Consider the following 23,472-nt stretch of genomic DNA (forward strand, 5'->3'; position numbering starts at 1 on the left):
TAGAAACCCATGCCTTTTCCTCCCGAACCATCCAAGAAAAAGGATGATGAGGATTTTGAGCGCTTTGCTGAAATGATTAGACCTATCTTTTTGTGTATGTGATTAACTGATATGCTCAAAATGAATCCTTATGCTAAGTATATGAAAGAAATTGTTACAAATAAAAGAAAGATACCGGAAGCTGAAATTTCCACCATTCTTGCTAATTATACTTTTAAGGGTGGAATACCAAAGAAACTTGGAGATCCAGGAGTACCCACTATACCATGCTCCATTAAAAGAAACTATGTTAAAACTACTTTATGTGATCTTGGAGCCGGTGTTAGTGTTATGCCTCTCTCTTTATATCGTAGACTTGATTTGAATAAGTTGACGCCTACTGAAATATCTTTGCAAATGGCTGATAAATCAACTGCTATACCTGTCGATATTTGTGAGGATGTGCCTGTTGTAGTTGCAAACGTTACTATTTTAATGGACTTTGTTATTCTTGATATTCCCGAGGACGATAGTATGTCTATTATTCTTGGAAGACCCTTTTTGAATACTGCAGGGGCTGTTATTGATTGCACTAAAGCCAATGTCACTTTTCATGTTAATGGTAATGAGCACACGGTACACTTTCCAAGGAAACAACCTCAAGTTCATAGTATCAACTCTATTGGAAAAATTACATCGATTATATTTGGAGGTTTTGAATTTCCTCTTCCTAATGTCAAGAAGAAATATGATATTCTTATTATTGGGGATGTGCATATCCCCGTTGAGGTAACATAGTGTTATTTGAAATTTCTCCGGTTCCATATTATTCTGAATGAGTTTGTTAACAAGACTTGATCAACCTTGTTAGTGGATTCCTTTTGATGAGCATGAGATGGATGAAACTAGAGAGCACAACCTTTTGTACCCCACTTTTACTTTCTGATATTTATATTAAATAAAATAAAAACAAATATTTTTCTATCTGTTATCTGATTATCTGTGCAATATAAAAATACCCCGAAAATAAAAGTTCTCCAAATGCCCTGAAATTTAAATATGATTTTTTTCTAAAACATTTGAGAATATTTGGCACTGTGAACACAGCAGGGGGGTCAACCACCTGCCCATGAGGGTGCAGGGCGCGCCCTACCCCCTGGGCGCGCCCCCTGCCTCATGGCCCCACGGTGGCCCTCCTCCACTTATCCTTTCACCCATACACTTCTTCTTCCTCCCCCAAACACGAATAACCAGCTCAAACCCGAGTCCAAGCTCGTTTTGCTGCCATTTTCGATCTCCTTGCTCAAAGCACCTCTCACAAAACTTCTTGGGGAGATTGTTCCTTGGTATGTGACTCCTCCATTGGTCCAATTAGTTTTTGTTATTCATTGAAAATTTTTGCTGCTTAGGTGACCCTGTTCTTGAGCTTGCATGTCAAATTTATATGGTCAAAAGTAGTTTTGATGCATGATATAGGCTCTAGGCACTTGTAGGAGTAGTTGCTATCAATATTATTGAGTTTGGTTTACTTTTATTTTGAAGTTACTAAAAAATTTCAGAATTTTTCAGAGGAAGAAAAATGCTTAGGAAAATGTTTCAAGGTGGTTCCTCAAGGAAGCAAGGACCCAGGCTTGCAATGCATGATGCTGATGAAGAGCCACCAAGAGACGCTCCAGTGCGTCCTTGTCAGTGGCCTTCTGAAAATTTTATGGATCGAGCAGGAATTAAAGAAGAATTCAAGGCATATTTGCGTAAAGCCGATCTTGTGAGCTTCGAGGAAGAGAAGTGCAGTCAGTATCACAATCTCAGTAGCACCTTTGTGAGGAGGTTTGAATTTTCATCTTCATGTAATTCTCCAACTATCCTGTTTGATCCTTATGAAAATTCTTATACTATGGACTTAGAGGACTTTACCACTGCTTGCAAACTTCCAAAAAGGGGTAGTATAAGGGATCCTCACAAATCTGAATTTAGAGTTTTTCTTGCTAGTATAACTGTGGGAGAATCTAGAGATATAACACAAGCTACCATAGGGAGCATTCACTTTCCTGCTATACATTATTTTGCTCTCTTCAAAGGTAGATGCATTAATGTTAAAGATGAGGCATGTCACATGTGTGTCCCTGACCTCAGTATTCTTAGGAGTGCTGTGTTAGGAGATAAATCTTGTAATTTGGGAGCCATTGTTGCACGTAGGTTGCATCTTAATAGATTTAATGGAGATTTCTTTGGAGGAATTTATGCAACCCACATAGCTAATTTTCTTGGTATAGCCATACGCGAAGATGATATTGAATTACCTCCTGCTTACCTAGACTTTAATGCTATGGTTCACCACCAGTTTGTCGAGAGGAATGAATCACCTCTCCAGTATCGACTAATCTTTGACAGACGCCGTGCTGTCCATATTACTCTCCCTGCTCCTGCCTTATTTGATCATCAGGCAAAAGGAAGATATACTATTACCAGAGAGGAGGCAGATGAGTACGAGAGGAGAGCGGAGGCCGCTCGTCGCCACGCTGCAGCTCAGCAGGCGATAGCCGCTGCATCACAGTATGACCCCAACTACTATTATGGATATCCGCCAGGCCAGCCGTGGCCATAGACCAACTTAGGCCAAAATCCTAAGCATGGGGGAGTACGTATTTCCCACCGACATTACATTTATGTTCACACACTCATTGCTAGATGTCGGTGCTCATACTTTTTCATTGAATCATCCATGCTAGTTTATTTTCCTTTTTATGCTTTCTTCTTGTATGTTTAATAAACCTAAAGAAAAACCAAAAAAATAGTTGTAGCTTTTAATTAGTTTACTTTCCATGCTTGTAGTAGTAATTAAAAAGAAAACCCAAAAAGATTTCCTATTCCTCTTTTACTTGTTGGGAGCTCTCCCGTGTAAATAGTTTATTTCTTTTCTTTGGGGGTCGATAGGAGAAGGCCATAATTAAATTATTGAAGTGGCTCTTGTATGCATACTTCTTGATCTGACCAAAGAGCCCATATTGCCTTGTCTTCTCCTATTTATTGAATGCTTGCAGATTCCAGCTTAGTCCAATGCACGCGCACTATTAATATTATTCACATCGTTCGGTCGTGCAAGTGAAAGGCAATTATGATGATATATGATGGACTGACTGAGATGAGAAAAGCTAGTATGAACTCGACCTCTTTTGTTTTTGTAAATATGATTAGTTCATCGCTCCTGATTCAGCCTATTATGAATAAACATGTTTGCAATGACAACTAGAGATCATAGTTTCTTGTGCCATGCTTGATTAGCTAGGAGCATATAATGGTTTACCTTGTGTGCCAACATGCTATTAAGATGGTTGTGATGATGATAGGGTGGTATCCTCCTCTGAATGATTTAAGTGACTTGACTTGGCGCATGTTCACGCATGTAGTTGAAACAAAATCAACATAGCCTTCACGATATTTATGTTCATGGTGGATTATATCCTACTCATGCTTGCACTCGGTGTTGATTAATTTTAATGCATGTTCATGACTGTTGTCGCTCTCTAGCTGGTCGCTTCCCAGTCTTTTGCTAGCCTTCACCTATACTAAGCGGGAATACTGCTTGTGCATCCAATCCCTTAAACCCCAAAGTTATTCCATATGAGTCCACTATACCTACCTATATACGGTATCTACCTGCTGTTCCAAGTAAATTTGTATGTGCCAAACTCTAAACCTTCAAATAAATATCTTGTTTTGTATGCTCGAATAGCTCATGTATCAACTAGGGTCTGTATCTACCATGTTAGGCGGGTTATTCTCAAGAGGAGTGGACTCCGCTCCTCAGTCATGACATAAATGGCTGGTCACCGGGATGCCCAGTCCCATGCTTTATGCAAACTAAATCAAAATAATTGCAAACAAAACTCCCCCTGGGACTCTTGTTGGTTGGAGGCACTCGTTGTTTCGAGCAAGCCATGGATTCATGCTTGTTGGTGGAAGGGGGAGTATAAACTTTACCATTCTGTTTGGGAACCGCCTATAATGTGTGTAGCATGCAAGATACCGCCATCTCTTGGTTGTTATGTTGACAATGAAAGTATACCGCTCAAAATATTATTCACCTCTGTTTCAAAAACCGAGCTCTAGCACCTCTACAAATCCCTGCTTCCCTCTGCGAAGGGCCTATCTATTTACTTTCATGTTGAGTCATAATCTTCTTATTAAAAAGCACCAGTTGGAGAGCACCGTTGTCATTTGCGTTCATTACTGTTAGTTTACATTGAGTATGACTTGACTGGATCTCTTTTACCATGAATTACAATGTCTAGTCAGTCCTTGGTCTTTAAAGGTGCTCTACATTTATGTTTTGTGGTCTCAGAAAGGGCTAGCGAGATACCATCTTGTTATATCATATTATGATTGTTTTGAGAAAGTGTTATCATCCGAGATTTATTATTATTGCTCACTAGTTAATTATGCCATTGATATGAGTAAACTTGAGACCTAAGCGTTATTGTGAATGTGATTAGTTATAATCTTTGCTGAAACTTGAATGTTGGCTTTACATATTTACAACAACAAGAGCAAACAGAGTTTGTAAAAGTTTTTCTTTATCACTTTCAGTTTGTCAACTGAATTGCTTGAGGACAAACAAAGGTTTAATCTTGGGGGAGTTGATACGTCTCCGTGGTATCTACTTTTCCAAACACTTTTGCCCTTGTTTTGGACTCTAACTTGCATGATTTGAATGGAACTAACCCGGACTGACGTTGTTTTCAGCAGAATTACCATGGTGTTATTTATGTGCAGAAACAAACATTCTCGGAATAACCTGAAACTTCACGGAGCAAATTTTTGGAAAATATAAAAAATACCTGCAAAAGATGAAGGCCAGGGGGGCCACCACCTATCCACGAGGGTGGGGGTGCGCCTGCCCCCCTAGGGCACGCCCCCTACCTCATGGGCCCCCTGGTGCCTCTCCGACTCCAACTCCAACTCCATATATTGTGTTTCGGGGAGAAAAAAATCAGAGAGAAGAATTCATCGTGTTTTACGATACGGAGCCGCCGCCAAGCCCTAAAACCTCTCGGGAGGGCTGATCTGGAGTTCGTTCGGGGCTCCGGAGAGGGGAATCCGTCGCCATCATCATCATCAACCATCCTCCATCACCAATTTCATGATGCTCACCGCCGTGCGTGAGTAATTCCATCGTAGGCTTGCTGGACGGTGATGGGTTGGATGGGATCTATCATGTAATCAAGTTAGTTTTGTTAGGGTATGATCCCTAGTATCCACTATGTTCTGAGATTGATGTTGCTATGACTTTGCTATGCTTAATGCTTGTCACTAGGGCCCGAGTGCCATGATTTCAGATCTGAACCTATTATGTTTTCATCAATATATGAGAGATCTTGATCCTATCTTGCAAGTCTATAGTCCCCTATTATGTGTTATGATCCGTTAACCCCGAAGTGACAATAATCGGGATACTTACCGGTGATGACCGTAGTTTGAGGAGTTCATGTATTCACTATGTGTTAATGCTTTGTTCCGGTACTCTATTAAAAGGAGGCCTTAATATCCCTTAGTTTCCGTAAGGACCCCGCTGCCACGGGAGGGTAGGACAAAAGATGTCATGCAAGTTCTTTTCCATAAGCACGTATGACTATGTTCGGAATACATGCCTACATTATATCAATGAACTGGAGCTAGTTCTGTGTCACCCTAGGTTATGACTGCTACATGATGAACCACATCCGGCATAATTCTCCATCACCGATCCATTGCCTACGAGCTTTCCATATATTGTTCTTCTCTTATTTACTTTCCCGTTGCTATTGCTATCATTACTACAAAATACCAAAAACATTACTTTTACTACTGTTACCTTTTGTTACCGTTACCACTACTATCATATTACTTTGCTACTAAATACTTTGCTGCAGTACTAAGTTTCCAGGTGTGGTTGAATTGACAACTCAGCTGCTAATACTTGAGAGTATTCTTTGGCTCCCCTCGTGTCGAATCAATAAATTTGGGTTGAATACTCTACCCTCGAAAACTGTTGCGATCCCCTATACTTGTGGGTTATCAGTCCCGCATATCTTTCCCCCACTGACTTGATTCCGCGGTTGCGTTGCTCTCGCACTTGATATTGAACTCCAGGCTCTGTTGGAAAAGGCAATTCCTAGGAGGCGCTTAGGCACGCCTAGGCGCTAGGCAATCGCCAAACGCCTCGCCTAGGGCATAAATGGAGGTCTAGGCAGGGAAAGCAAGAAATTACCTAACCAAGCAAGAAATCATGCCACATACTGCACTGATATGCCAAACGGGTTATATTCTAATGACAGTAGACGGTAATTAACTTATTTATATGCCCTAAACTAATATCAACACCCATATAATAATCACAAAATACACTACGAGTAAAAACTATATTACCGCCTAGGCCGCGCCTAGGGCGCTTAGGCACCGCCTAGGCACTAGGCGAAGGCCAACCGCCTCGCTTACGCCTACCGCTTTTTCCAACCTTGACTCCAGGTAGTCAGCTTCGCTGATTAAAGGATTTGTCTCCTTGATCTTCTCATAACTATCACCTTTTTCAATCCTTCTCTTCACCGCGGCTCTCCAAGTAGCCAGGGTCGTGCTCATCTTCGTGGGGGCGGCACTGTTCACTTTATTCCCTGAGAGGCGTGTGTTTGCGAAGTCATTGGGGAACTTGTATCGTTCGTGCAGCTTCGTGAAGAGGAGGTTGCGCAAATTCCCTCAGTCATGATGCCTTAGGTTCTCGGTGTTGATCGAGACGGTGCTCCGGAGAATGCACACGAGCTGTCCCGCGTACCCCTTGACTAATTCTTTGGGCGCCGTTGGCTGCCCACTAGAGGACACTTCAGTAAATTCCTCCTTGACGGTGCCGAGCATGTTCGGGCGCCGGTCCTTCCATTGCCTCTTTGGTTGGATGCCATCTGTGCGTGCGCTGCCATCATTAGTGGTGGCATCCTCGACGACACCATTAGTGGTGTCATCCCCGACGCCACTAGGGGTAGTGTAGTCGGGATCGGTGTCTTCCGCGGCGACCTCATAGCGGTGAGGTTCTTCCTCCATCTCCTGGGACAGCTCCCAGAATGCCTTCCCCGAACCGCCAGCCTCATCATTGTGGGCCATGTTTCGCTCTAAATAGGAAAAAAATTTGGTCAAAAAGTCGGTTATTGTCAAGGAACAAGATCTCTAAGTTGACCAAATAACCTAATTCTCGAGGAATGTCGCCAAAAAGTTGGTTATTGTCAAGGAACAATTGAGAGATGTTTGTGATATTGCCTAGGTGTTTTGGGATGGAACCTGTTCGTGTGTTGTTGCTAAGGTCCAAGTCCCTTCCTAACCCCCTTCTTCTTGTCTCCTCTCACTATCTCTCTCACACACATGGCAAGAAAGGGTGTCCGAGTGTGTGAAAAAAATACTAAACTAATCCAAGGGCTAAAAATCCAAGGGCTGAAAATTGATCATCTGTTGGGAGGAGGTGGGCTTCTCTATTAAGACACGGTGGGTGAGAGGCACACATGTGGTTTTACCCCTTCTCTATCATCTCTTCTCATTTTCCTGGCGGGGCACACACCCATGTAGGATTTTTTTTTAGTTTTTTGTTGTAGGTTCCAAAAAATTAAAAGTTCACAAAATTTGAAATTTCAAAATTTTAAGAAATTCAATTTCTAAAGTTTTTTTGAAGTTTAAAAAATCCTTTAATTTTTCAATATTGTAAGTTGTAGTTTCTAAAAGTGCCTGGAACATAAAGTTATGAAAACTAGAAAGCATCAAAACTGAAAAGTTCACAAAACAGGAAACGTTATGTCCCAGTGTGGGCAAACGGGCATGGCTGCCCATCAATTAGCCCTACCTCACTACTTCTACCATGAACATAGCTAGAAGATGAAAGACAATGCTTATCAATCAGGATAGTCATATCTGAACCAAATTCATGCTTAGATCAAATTAGTTGATACATATTGAATTGAGAGTACTGTAAAAGATCTTGACATTTAAAAGAAGCAAAAAATATCATGTAGGCAAATACTGGTGCTACCTCTAAGACCAACACCTATAAACATCGAGTGATGGACAAAAAACAGTTGATCCTACTTAATTAAGTACTAAGATACCCCGGCCCATGCGTTAGTCGCAAGTACCCCATATGTCCTATTTTTAGCAAAGTCATGCTAAAATTCACGGAAAATTTCAGCATGACCTTTGCTGAAAATAGGACATATGGAGTACCCGAATTTGCCGGAACGGAAGTTAATCGACATTCCGACAAACTCAAGGGCCTCTCGGGGTACCTGCAAAATCATTATCCCATCCCCACCCCGCTGCAACCCCACAACACCCCACAATATCATCACGACACGATGGTCGAAGACAAAACCCCCCAATATCATCACGACACGATGGTCGGAGACAAAACCCAGCAATATATCTTCTAGCCATGAAACCATACCCTGATTCTCCTTTCTTCCTCTTTTTCACTTAAACCTGCAAACATGTAGGGAAAGCAATTAATACAAGGCACACAAATGGCATGCTATGTAGCCTTAATGCTACAGAACATATGAAATACATGCCAGCAATATATATGATATAAACTCCAATAATTTTTGAATAAAAACAGTAGCTAAAAACAGTAGCAAGCAAGCAATTCATTTGACTAACCATTTAAGTGTTCTGGACTCAAACAACCATTTTGCAGACAAGCAGGAAAGTTGTTCTTCATGGATAGCTGGATGATCATAACAACGGATTATGATGGCAGATCGCATCGGCATCACCGCCTACTCGAGTGCCTAGGAAAAGAGCGCTGGTGCTTCCGATCATGCTACCCCCTCACAACTAGAGAAACAGAGAAGGCAACTTGCAGGTTAAACTATCCCAAACAGTTTGCTGGGTTTTGCATACCAGGTATGCTAGTTTAGAACATCAGATTAGATGTATGTGTGGCTGGTGAAGCTCACTGGAAAGGGAAGCTCTAACAACTATGCTAGCTAGGAACATGCCCCCGGCTGAATTGGTTGCTCAGTCACATCCACATATAACTATCCACATAACTAAGTCCAACAAACATGATCCAATATGATGTAAACAAAAACATCGCTTCTTCTTGGATCAACACCAGGAAAAGAATCCACTCCAACAACCATGTCAAAGCAAATTCATCGGCGAAAATCTACTGGAGGGGTCAACAAAAGAACTAGGAAAAATGTAAGGACTGCTATTTCTATCATAATTCCCACAGTTTATCATCTCCATGCACATACCTCCTAACCCAAGATCCAACTAAGGTCAGGAATTCCTAGCCCACCAATTTTCTTTTTCATGCATATCATGCCCCAATTGGCAAGATACAATTAATCGGTTGTGTTAACATGATGAAACAATGCAGACCCTTGGACTGAACTAGCAGCTTAATGCTTCAACATGGCAGCAAAAAAACTCAGGCATGGTAGCAGAATCAGTCAACCTTTGCATCAAACACATGGATAATCAGAAAAGATTTGACAGGGGCACAGATTGACCAACATGGCAGCACCAAACCAAAAGCTGAACACAGCAGCACTAATCCAACATCTAACCAAATTTGATGAAACAATGCAGATCCTTGGATGGGGTCGGTCGGAGGAAGAAGAAGTGCTCGGGCCTCCTCTCCTGGTGGACGTGAGGAAGAGGGCAGCCAGCGCGAGTAGGGGATGGCCTGGGGGTCAGGGGAAGGCGGGCATGGGCGCAGGGCTACCGGCCAAGTGAGGCGGGGCTCGCGGCCAGGGACTTCAGAGGCAGCAGAAGGAAGCCCGGCACGCGACGAGGCCGTATGCCGCGCAGCAGTAGTAGGACAAGCAGAAACAACCGCACGCACGTACAAGTAAGTAGGGTTCGGGCATGATGGAGTCGGGGTCCTACGGCATCTAAATCGAAGGGGGGAAAGGGGGGCGAGGGAGGAGCTCACCACGGGGCTTGTGGACACCTTGGTTGCCGCGGGGATGGACCAGAGCAGCGGTGGCGACGGCGAGATGGGGTCGGTCGGAGGAAGAAGAAGTGCCCGGGCCTCCTCTCCTGGTGGACGCGGGCCTCCTCCTCCTAGTGCTCCAGTGGCGACTCCGGCGGCGGAGCGGGCGCAGGGGTCGTCGGGTGCGGGGGGTCGGCGGCGGCGGGGGGGAGGGGGATCTGGTGAGGGGGATAGCGAGATGGAGGGGGATCTGGCACGGGGGGCAAGGGGGATCTGGCAAGGGAGGGATAGAGGGGGGAAGGTTAGCAATGGTGCACCTCCTAGGGGTGCGCCATAAGTACATCGATAGCAATGGCGCACCTTCTCCTAGTGCGCCATTACTAACTTTTTTATTATTATTTTTAGTTGCATCTAATAATTTTTTAGAAAATGACAATCAAATTTGAAAACATTTATGAATGTGAAAAAATATCATCAAATTTGTTATTTGAAAATATTTATGAATATGAAAAAATATCATCAAATTTGTTATTTGAAAATATTTGAAAAAATATCATAAAAATTGGTATACCAATGGCGCACCTCCTAGGGGTGCGCCATAAGTACATTGATAGCAATGGCGCACCTTCTCCAGGTGCGCCATTAGTAACTTTTATTATTATTATTTTTAGTTGCATATAATATTTTTTTAGAAAATGACAATCAAATTTGAAAACATTTATGAATTTGAAAAATATTATCAAATTTTTTATTTGAAAATATTTATGAATATGAAAAAATATCATCAAATTTGTTATTTGAAAATATCATCAAATTTGTTATTTGAAAATATTTGAAAAAATATCATCAAATTTGTTTTTTGGATTTTTAATTGCATTCATTTGTGAATTGGTAAAACATTTATGAATATGAAAAAATATCATCAAATTTGAAAAAATATTCATGAATTCAAAACGTGCCCATGAAATTTAAAAATATTCATGAGTTCAAAAAATATTAACAAATTCAATACTTTTTGTGAGTTAGAAATTCAATACCAGAATAAACATAAATAAAAATTGGTATACCAAAATAAACATAAGTAAATATTCATGAGGACTAGAACAGAAGAAATATCATTTCAATATGTCGAAATACAATCGAGAAATGAAGATTACAATTTAAATACAATCGATCTTAGCTAGCTATCTTTTCACAATCTTCATGCCCTTCTTTTTCGCAAATGGAGTTCTTCTGTTGAACGGACGTCCTTTAGGTAGGGTGGTCCTGCTTCTTCTTGTGGTGTATGGCACTTCATCGTCGTCGTCATGTTCCATCTTCGGATCGCCGTACTTGTCGAAGTCTTGCTCATTGGCGACTCCATCCATTCTGATGATCTTCCTTTTGCCTCTCCTCACGACAACATGACTGGGCTCTGACAGGTCGGTAATGAAGAAGCATTGGTCCACTTGGGAAGCCAGTACCCATGGCTCATTTTTTGTGGTGATGTTTGCGCCCGCGGTCTTGGATTTGGCTTCGGGTATAACCATGGTGGTGAAATACCGGTCTTCTTTTTGGACGCTCTTGGCCCATCTGACACGGAACATCGGGACCTTCTCTCCAGCGTAGCTCAGCTCCCAGATCTCCTCGATCCTTCCGTAGTATCTGTCCTTGTCGTTACCGGTGTGGGATTCCATCGTTACCCCGTAGTTCTGATAACCATCGCTCTTCATGTCCTTGTCCTCGGTGTAGAATGTGTAGCCATTGATATCGTACGCCTCATAGGTCATCAGGTTGTGCTCGACGCCCTGTGACAAGGCGAATATGAGTTTTTCTTCTGCAGAAGAATCCTCATGTAAAGGGCACGACAAAAGCTTCTCCTTGAACCAACGCGTGAAACATGAGTTGTGCTCTTTGATTATATCTCCGTCCGTTCTCTGTTGGCCTCGGTCATTGTACATCTTCTCAATAAAGGTTTTGTGCTCTACCACCCAAGGATCGACCACGTCTATGTGTTGTAGCGTGACTAGGTTTGCTCTTTCAAAGTCGGGGAGTCGACCCTCGAAGTCGACATGCATTTCGCGGCGACCATCGCGGTGACCCCATCCAGCGAGCCTGCCGAGGTGCCTGTTGACGGGCAAACCAACGGGGTTCTCGATGCCTAGATAATTCGTGCAGTAGGAGATGCACTCTTCGGTCAGAAAGCCCCTGGCTATGCTTCCCTCTGGACATGACATGTTGCGAATGTATCCTTTGATGACACCATTCATCCTTTCGAATGACATCATGTTGTGCAGGAACGTCGGCCCGAGTTGGATGATATCCTCCACGATATGGACCAGCAGATGCACCATAACATCGAAGAATGCGGGGGGGAAGTACATATCAAGCTCGCATAGTATCACCACGATCTCTTCCTGTAGCCTTCTGAGTTGCCTCACGCCAACCGACTTTCGAGAGATGACGTCAAAAAAGTTGCATAGGCCAAATAGCATTTCATGGACGTGCGCGTCCATGATCCCACGGATTGCAACTGGAAGTATCTGCGTCATCAACACGTGACAGTCGTGAGACTTCATCCTGCTGAACTTCTGCTTCGCTGAGTCTAGGTATCTTCTTATCTTCCCCACGTAACCGTAAGGAAGTTTTACTCCTACGAGGCAGGTGAAAAACTGCTCGATCTCCTCCTGACTTAGAGTGAAGCATGCGGGAGGGTAGTCATTTCCGATCTTCTTGGCCTTTTTGCCTTTGCGACGACTTTCCGTGTCCTACTTTGCCTCATCATCATCATCATCATTAGTGTGAAGCTCCTCCCTGATGCCCATTGATTTCAAGTTTTCCCTTGCTTTTGGCCCATCTTTGGTCCTCTCTGGCATGTTGAGCAGGGTACCAAGCAAACTCTCACACATTTTCTTCGTGATATGCATGACATCAAGGTTGTGAGGCACATGGAGGATCTTCCAGTATGGCAAGTCCTAGAAAATAGACCTCGTTTTCCATACCTTCAGCTGCGGCTCTAGCGCCTTTCGCTTCTTTCCCGACTCTGGCGCCTTTTGCTTCTTTCCCGGCAGTGGGCAATATTTCCAATTTTTCAACAGCTCATCTATTTCCTCGCCGCTCCTCGTACGCGGGCGTCTTCGGGGTTCGGTTTCACCATCGAACAGATCCTTGCGTTTTTCTCCATGAGTCATTGTCGCAAAGCCACCTTCGATGTCCCATGAACACGGTTTTCGAAGACCCGGGATCTCTATCTAGATGGCGATACATTGTGTCATCCATGCACCTGACGCATCCAGAAAGTCTGTGAACCACCTGCCCCACGACATATCCGTAACCGAGATAGTCGTGCACCGTCATGAGCAGTGCGGCTCTCATAGGGAAATATTCTTTCTCTGCGGCGTCCCACGTATTGGCTAGCGTTTTCCACAGCGTGTCTAGCTCCTCCTTCAGCAGCCCCAGATACAGATTGATGTCATTCCCTGGTTGTTTTGGCCCTTCAATTAGCATACTCATGTGAATGTACTTCCTCTTTATGCACAACCAGGGGGAAGGTTGTACATCCACACAAACACGGGCCAGGTGCTATGTGTGCTTCTCTGGCTGCCAAACGGATTGACTCCATCAGTGCTCGCGCCCAGCACGATGTTCCTTGGATCCCCAAATTCTGAGTGTTCGAAGTTCAACGCTTGCCACTGGCTCGCATCCTTAGGGTGACTCAGCATCTTATCTTTTTTATTTATCTCCGGATCATTTCCGTCATCTTCTCGCTTCTTCTCCTCCCTATCCACGTGCCAACGCAGGAGCTTTGCTAGCTTAGGGTCCGCGAAATACTGCTGCAGACGAGGAGTGATCAGAAAGTACCACACCACTTTTTGAGGAGCTTTCTTCCTCTTCTTGTATCGAGTGATGCCGCACACCGGACATATGGTAGACTCCGCGTGCTCGTCCTGATAAATGATGCAATTGTTCACGCACACATGGTATTTCACGTGCGCTAAATCCTGAGGACACATGATTTTCTTCGCCTCCTCGAAACTGGTCGGGCACTTGTTCCCCTTGGGAAGACGTTCGTGCCAGAATGACATGTTCTCGTCGAAGCATGCGTCGATCATTTTGTGTTTTACCTTCATCTCCAGAGCCATGAGCGTTACTTTCAGGCAGGTATCCTCGGGCCTGCATCCTTCATACAATGGAGTAACCGCGTCTATCTCCAGTTGATCCAGCTTGGCTTTCTCTCAGGCGACAGCTCTTGCGTTATCTGTCTGCTTGAGAAGCAGCTCTTGAATATGAGGGTCCTGCACCCAGCCCATCGATGGTCCATCGTCGTCTGCTCCGGCATCTTCATCTTCATGAACATGCCCTTCGTCTGTTCCAGCATCTTCCTCATCATCATGTCTGGCATCTTCTACATGATGACTGTGTACTGCATCTACTTCGTGATCATGTCCTGGAGATTCTTCGTGTTCTCGCCCGCCCTCGCCGCGGTTGTCTTGCCACCTGATGACCCACAAGTATAGGGGATCTATCGTAGTCCTTTCGATAAGTAAGAGTGTCGAACCCAACGAGGACCAGAAGGAAATGATAAGCGGTTTTCAGCAAGGTATTCTCTGCAAGTACTGAAATAAGTGGTAACAGATAGTTTTGTGATAAGATAATTTGTAACGAGCAACAAGTAACAAAAGTAAATAAAGTGCAGCGAGGTGGCCCAATCCTTTTTTTAGCAAAGGACAAGCCTGGACAAACTCTTATATAAGGAAAAGCGCTCCCGAGGACACATGGGAATATCGTCAAGCTAGTTTTCATCACATTCATATGATTCGCGTTCGGTACTTTGATAATTTGACATGCGGGTGGACCGGTGCTTGGGTGCTGTTCTTACTTGAACAAGCATCCCACTTATGATTAACCTATATTGCAAGCATCCTCAACTACAACAAAAGTATTAAGGTAAACCTAACCATAGCATGAAACATATGGATCCAAATCAGCCCCTTACGAAGCAACGCGTAAACTAGGGTTTAAGCTTCTGTCACTCTAGCAACCCATCATCTACTTATTACTTCCCAATGCCTTCCTCCAGGCCCAAATAATGGTGAAATGTTATGTAGTCGACGTTCACATAACACCACTAGAGGCTAGACAACATACATCTCATCAAAATATCGAAAGAATACCAAATTCACATGACTACTAATAGCAAGACTTCTCCCTTGTCCTCAGGAACAAACGTAACTACTCACAAAGCATAAACATGTTCATAATCAGAGGGGTATTAATATGTATATAGGATCTGAACATATGATCTTCCACCAATTAAACCAACTAGCATCAACTACAAGGAGTAATTAACACTACTAGCAACCTACTAGCACCAATCCCGGACTTGGAGACAAGAATTGGATACAAGAGATGAACTAGGGTTTTGAGATGAGATGGTGCTGATGAAGATGTTGATGGAGATTGCCCTCTCTCGATGAGAGGAGCGTTGGTGATGACGATGGCAATGATTTCCCCCTCCGGGAGGGAAGTTTCCTCGGCAGAACAGCTCTGCCGGAGCTCTAGATTGGATCCGCCAAGGTTCTGCCTCGTGGCGGCGGAGTTTCGTCCCGAAAGGTTGCTTCTTATTTTCTTTCTCGACGAAAGACTTCATATAGGAGAATATGGTCATCAGAGAGCCACCAGGGGGGCCACGAGGTAGGGGGGCGCGCCCCCCACCCTCATGGAAAGGGTGTGGGCCCCCTGGTCTTCATCTTTGGCGAGGATTTTTCATTGTTTATTATAAGGTATTCCGTGGAGTTTCAGGACTTTTGGAGTTGTGCAGAATAGGTCTCTAATATTTGCTCCTTTTCCAGCCTAGAATTCCAGCTTCCGGCATTCTCCCTCCTTATGTAAACCTTGTAAAATAAGAGAGAATAGCCATAAGTATTGTGACATAATGTGAAATAACATCCCATAATGCAATAAATATCGATATAAAAGCATGATGCAAAATGGACGTATCAACTCCCCCAAGCTTAGACCTCGCTTGTCCTCAAGCGAAAGCCGATAACAATAAATATGTCCCCATGTTTAGAGGTAGAGGCGTCGACAAAAATAAAATACGAACATGAAGGCATCATGATTATTCTCATAACAACAACATATATAGATATTGTCATATGATTACTTATGTTCAAGTGATGATCTATTCACAATGCAAAAGTGTGAATCAAAAACCTTATTGAGAACCAACAAACTATAACCTCAGTCTTTGAAGCAATTGCAATTTATCATAACGTCAGAAAGAGTCTATGTCAGAGCTAAAAAGCAAGTCCACATACTCAACTATCATCTAGTCCTTCATAATTGCTAACACTCACGCAATACTTGTGGTTACGGAGTTTTAATCGGACACAAAGAAAGATAGGGGCCTATGGTTTCGCCCCACAACCTTTTACCTCGAGGGTAATGTCAACAATAATAACTCATGCCCCCCTACATCCAATTAGATATATATATTAGGTTCTTTCCAACATGCTGAGCTTGCCAAAGGATAAAATGAAAAAGGAAAGGTGAAGATCACCATGACACTTGCATAAGGTAGAAGATAATAATAAAAGATAGGCCCTTCGCAGAGGGAAGCAGAGGTTGCCATGCGCTTTTATGGTTGGATGCACAAAATCTTAATGCGAAAGAGCGTCACTTTATATTGCCCCTTGTGATATGAACCTTTATTATGCAGTCCGTCGCTTTTATTACTTCCACATCACAAGATCGTATAAATCTTATTTCTCCCACACTAATCATACATATTTAGAGCAATTTTTATTGCTTTGCACCGAAGACAACTTACTTGAAGGATCTTATTCAATCCATAGGTAGATATGGTGGACTCTCATGGCAAAACTGGTTTAAGGGTATTTGGAAGCACAAGTAGTATCTCTACTTGGTGCTGAGAATTTGGCTAGCATGAGGGGGAAAGGCAAGCTCAACATGTTGGATGATCCATGACAACATACTTTATCTCAGATATAAGAAAACATAACCCATTACGTTGTCTTCCTTGTCCAACATCAACTCTTTAGCATGTCATATTTTGATGAGTGCTCCCAATCATAAAAGATGTCAATAATAGTGTATTTATATGTGAAACCTCTCTTTCCTTATTACTTCCTATTAATTGCAATGATGACCAAAGCTATGCCTGCCAACTCCCAACAACTTTTAATCATCACACTCTTTCTATGTGAAGTCATTACTATCAATAAGATCAATATGAACTTTTGTTTCTTCTTATTCTTTTTCTCTTTTCTTTTATTCACCCAATATCATAGCAAGAAAATCAAGCCCTTGACTCAACACTAATATTTATTATATAGCTCACGGACTCGATTACATAGAGAGATCATAAGGCAAAACTCAAAACTAGATCATGCCATAAACTTTATTCTACTAGATCAAAATACTACTAATAGGATCGAACTAAGGAAAACGGTAAATATAGGAGTTGTGATTGTGATACGATACCGGGGCACCTCCCCCAAGCTTGGCTGTTGCCAAGGGGAGTGCCCATACCCATGTTATTATATCTCCTTGGTTGGTGAAGAAGGTGGTGATGGATAGTCGCGCATCGAGCGTAAGAGGTCCTCTAGCTTGAGAATAATTCCCTTGAGTGCAAAGATATGCTCCTTCAACAAAATATTTTCACTTGTGAGATACTTGTTTTGAATACGAGTTAACTCAATCATCTGGAAAGCTTCGATCTCAGTTGGGGTAAGAAGGTTGTGATCAACTTGAAGGATGTCTTCTGTTGCCGGAGCTTGGTTCTTCGTGGCCTTCTTGATCCCTTCATCTTGTTGATCTCCATGGGTTCTTCCCTCTTCATCTCTATCTTCATTAGCCAGGCATCTTTGTCACCGTTGTTGGAGGAGGGGGATGACATGATGCCTGGCCTTGACAACCCTGACAGAGAACAACCCAAAACAAGAACAAAGGATAATTGCGTGATACGGGAGTCAAAACCTTCGGGAGAATATATAGTGAATTTTTACCGACCAAAATACGTATCGTGCAAGAAAACGGAATCCGGAAGGCATACGGGGTGCTCACGAGGAAGGGGGCACGCCCTCCACCCTCATGGGTCCCTCGTGTCCTTCCCGGACTGCTACTTAATTTTCTATTTTTCTAAATATTCCAAAACGGAGAAATATTGCCTTAAAAATTGTTTTGGAGTCAGTTTACTTACCGTACCACATACCTATTCCTTTTCAGCGTCTGAAACGTTCTGGAAAGTGTCCCTTATGTATTCCTCCGGTGTTACGGTTTCAATAATATTGGTTTCAATATTTATGGGATTACCTGAGATATAACGTTTAATTCTTTGATCGTTTACCACCTTTGGATTTGTGCCTTCGAAGTTGTTGATTTTTATGGCACCGGAACGATAGACCTCCTCGATAACATAGGGGCCTTCCCATTTAGAGAGAAGTTTTCCTGCAAAAAATCTTAAACGAGAGTTGTATTGCAACACATAATCACCTACATTAAACTCACGCTTTTGTATCCTTTTGTCATGCCATCTTTTAACCTTTTCTTTAAACAACTTGGCATTTTCATAAGCTTGGGTTCTCCATTCATCAAGTGAGCTAATATCAAATAACCTCTTTTCACCGGCAAGTTTGAAATCATAATTGAGCTCTTTAATAGCCCAATATGCCTTATGTTCTAGTTCGAGAGGTAAGTGACATGCTTTTCCATATACCATTTTATATGGAGACATACCCATAGGATTTTTATATGCAGTTCTATAGGCCCATAATGCATCATCAAGTTTCTTGGACCAATTCTTTCTAGACCTATTGACAGTCTTTTGCAAAATTAATTTGAGTTCTCTATTACTCAATTCTACTTGACCACTAGACTGTGGGTGATATGGAGATGCAATTCTATGATTGACGTCATATTTAGCAAGCATTTTACGGAAAGCACCATGAATAAAATGTGAACCACCATCAGTCATTAAATATCTAGGGACTCCAAACCTCGGAAAAATAACTTATTTAAGCATTTTAATAGAAGTGTTATGATCAGCACTAGTAGTTGGAATAGCTTCTACCCACTTAGTAACATAATCAACAGCAACTAAAATATGTGCATATCCATTAGAGGCAGGAAAAGGTCCCATATAATCAAAGCCCCAAACATCAAACGGTTCAATAACAAGTGGATAATTCATAGGCATTTCCTGACGTCTACTAATATTACCAATTCTTTGACATTCATCACAGGATAGGACAAACTTACGGGCATCCTTGAAGAGAGTAGGCCAATAAAAACCGGATTGCAATACCTTATGTGCAGTTCTATCTCCCGCGTGGTGTCCTCCCGAAGTTTCGGAGTGGCACTTGCGTAGGATCTATTCCTGTTCATGCTCAGGTACATAACGTCTAATAACACCACCTACTCCTTCTTTATAAAGATGAGGGTCATCCCAAAAGTAATGTCTCAAATCATAGAAGAACTTTTTCTTTTGTTGGTATGTGAAACTAGGTGGTATAAATTTAGCAACTATGTAATTAGCATAATCAGCATAACAAGGGGTACTACGAGAATTACTTATGACATTTAATTGTTCATCAGGGAAGCTATCATCAATAGGAAGTGGGTCATCAAGCACATTTTCTAACCTAGACAAGTTGTCTGCAACGGGGTTCTCAGCTCCCTTTCTATCAACAATATGCAAATCAAATTCTTGTAGCAAGAGAACCCATCTAATAAGTCTAGGTTTAGCATCTTTCTTCTCCATAAGATATTTAATAGCAGCATGATCAGTGTGGATAGTTACTTTAGAATCAACAATATAAGGTCTGAACTTATCACAAGCAAATACAACTGCTAAAAGTTCTTTTTCAGTAGTAGCATAATTTCTTTGAGCATTGTATGGAGTCTTACTAGCATAATGGATAACATTTAATTTCTTATCAACTCTTTGCCCTAGAACAGCACCTACAGCATAATCGCTAGCATCACACATAATTTCAAAGGGTAAATTCCAATCAGGTGGCTGAACAATAGGTGCAGAGACTACCATTAGATGGAGGAGGACCCCCTAGGATTTTAACATGCAAATTGTGTTTTAGCATAGGTTCTTGTTTAAATAATACTTCATCTATTTCCCTTATTTCATTCATAAACATATCATTCTCATGGTCTAGCAAATATTGTTCTAAAGGATCGTTAGGAGGTACGGCAATAGAAGCAAGACCAATAATTTCATCCTTACTAGGCAATTCTTCTTCACGGTGTTGTTTACTAAATTTAGAGAAATTAAACTCATGAGTCATATCATCCAAGCCAATAGTAACAACATTCTTTTCGCGGTCTATCCTAGCATTAACTATATTCAAGAAGGGTCTACCAAATATAATGGGACAAAAGCTATCTTGTGGAGAACTAAGAACAAGAAAATCAGCTGGATATTTAGTTTTCCCGCACAAGACTTCAACATCTCTAACAATTCCCATTGCTGAAATAGTATCTCTATTAGCAAGTTTAATTGTGACATCAATATCTTCTAACTCAGAAGGTGCAATTTCATGCTTGATTTCTTTATACAAGTCATAAGGTATAACACTAGCACTAGCACCCATATCACATAAGCCATGATAACAATGATCTCCTATTTTAACAGAAATAACAGGCACGCCTACCACAGGTCTATGTTTATCTTTAACACAAGGTTTAGCAATTCTAGCAGTTTCACCGCATAACTGAATAACATGCCCATCAATATTATCAGACAAGAGCTCTTTAACAATAGCAATATTAGGTTCAACTTTAACTTGCTCAGGAGGTGTATATGTTTTAATATTGCTTTTACGAACCACAGTTGAAGCTTTAGCATGATCCTTTATCCTAACAGGGAAAGGTGGTTTCTCAATATAACAAGTAGGAACAATAGGATCATTATAAGTGATAGTCTTTTCTTCAACTTTAATAGGTGCAGCTACTTTTACATCTATGGGAGGATGATATGGGCTTGTGGCCCCACTTGGTGGACCCCCGGGACCCTCCCGGTGGTCCCGGTACGTTACCGATAAAACCTGAAACTTTTCCGGTGACCAAAACAGGACTTCCCATATATAAATCTTTACCTCCGGACCATTTTGGAACTCCTCGTGACGTCCGGGATCTCATCCGGGACTCCGAACAACATCCGGTAACCACATATATCTATTCCCTATAACCCTAGCGTCATCGAACCTTAAGTGTGTAGACCCTACGGGTTCGGGAACCATGCAGACATGACCGAGACGTTCTCCGGTCAATAACCAACAGCGGGATCTGGATACCCATGTTGGTTCCCACATGTTCCACGATGATCTCATCGGATGAACCACGATGTCGAGGATTCGATCAATCCCGTATACAATTCCCTTTGTCTAGCGGTATTGTACTCGCCCGAGATTCGATCGTCGGTATCCCGATACCTTGTTCAATCTCGTTACCGGCAAGTCTCTTTACTCGTTCCGTAACACATCATCCCGTGATCAACTCCTTGATCACATTGTGCACATTACGATGATGTCCTACCGAGTGGGCCCAGAGATACCTCTCCGTCACACGGAGTGACAAATCCCAGTCTCGATTCGTGCCAACCCAACAGACACTTTCGGAGATACCCGTAGTGCACCTTTATAGCCACCCAGTTACGTTGTGACGTTTGGCACACCCTTCCTACGGTATCCGGGAGTTGCACAATCTCATGGTCTAAGGAAATGATACTTGACATTTAGAAAAGCTTTAGCATACGAACTACACGATCTTTGTGCTAGGCTTAGGATTGGGTCTTGTCCATCACATCATTCTCCTAATGATGTGATCCCGTTATCAACGACATCCAATGTCCATGTTCAGGAAACCGCAACCATCTATTGATCAACGAGCTAGTCAACTAGAGGCTTACTAGGGACATGGTGTTGTCTATGTATCCACACATGTATCTGAGTTTCCTATCAATACAATTCTAGCATGGATAATAAACGATTATCATGAACAAGGAAATATAATAATAACCAATTTATTATTGCCTCTAGGGCATATTTCCAACAGTCTCCCACTTGCACTAGAGTCAATAATCCAATTCACATCGATATGTGATTAACACTCAAGGTCACATCCCCATGTGACTAACACCCAAAGAGTTATGGGTTTGATCATGTTATGCTTGTGAGAGAGGTTTCAGTCAACGGGTCTGCAGCATTCAGATCCGTATGTACTTCGCAAATTTCTATGTCATCTTGTAGATGCAACTACTACGCTACATTTGGAGCCATTTCAAATAACTGTTCTACTTGGAGCTATTCTAAATTGTTGCTCCATTATACGTATCCGGTATCTCTACTCAGAGCTATCCGGATAGGTGTTAAGCTTGCATCGACGTAACTCTTTACGTCGAACTCTTTATGACCTCCATAACTGAGAAACATATCCTTATTCCTCTAAGGATAATTTAGACCGCTATCTGGTGATCTACTCCTAGATCACCTTTGTACCCTCTTGCCAAATATGTGGCAAGGCACACATCAGGTGTGGTACTCAGCATGGCATACCGTATGGAGCCTATGACAAAAGCATAGGGGACGACCTTCGTCCTTCCTCTTTCTTCTGCAGTGGTCGAGCTTTAAGTCTTAACTTCATACCTTACAACTCAGGCAAGAACTCCTTCTTTGACTGATCCATCTTGAACACCTTCAAGATCATGTCAAGGTATGTGCTCATTTGAAAGTACCATTAAGCGTTTTGATCTATCCATATAGATCTTGATGCTCAATGTTCAAGTAGCTTAATCCAGGCTTTCCATTGAAAAACACTTTCCAAATAACCCTATATGCTTTCCAGAAATTCTACGTCATTTCTGATCAACAATATGTCAACAACATATATTCATCAGAAATTCTATAGTGCTCCCACTCACTTCTTTGGAAATGCAAGTTTCTCATAAACTTTGTATACACCCAAAATCTTTGATCATCTCATCAAAGCATACATTCCAACTCCGAGATGCTTACTCCAGTCCTTAGAAGGATTGCTGGAGCTTTGCATACTTATTAGCATCTTTCAGGATTGACAAAACCTTCCGGTTGTATCACATACAACCTTTCCTCAAGAAAATCGTCGAGGAAACAATGTTTGACATCCTATCTGCAAGATTTCATAAATAATGCTAATATAATTCCAACATACTCTTAGCATCGCTACGAGTGAGAAAGTCTCATCGTAGTCAACTCCTTGAACTTGTCAGAAAACATCTTAACGACAAGTCGAGCTTTCTTAATGGTGACATTTACCATCATTGTCCGTCTTCCTTTTAAAAATCCATCTGTACTCAATAGCCTTACGACCATCGAGCCGTTCTGCCAAAGTCTACACTTTGTTTTCATACATGGATCCTCTCTCGGATTTTATGGCCTCGAGCCATTTATCGGAATCCGGGCCCACCATCGCTTCTCCATAGCTCATAGGTTCATTGTTGTCTAGCAACATGACTTCCAAGACAGGATTACGTACCACTCTGAAGTAGTACG

Source organism: Triticum urartu, chromosome 1A (genome assembly GCF_056163025.1).
Source record: "Triticum urartu cultivar PI428250 chromosome 1A, HENAU_Tu73, whole genome shotgun sequence".
NCBI classification, from domain to species: domain Eukaryota; kingdom Viridiplantae; phylum Streptophyta; class Magnoliopsida; order Poales; family Poaceae; genus Triticum; species Triticum urartu.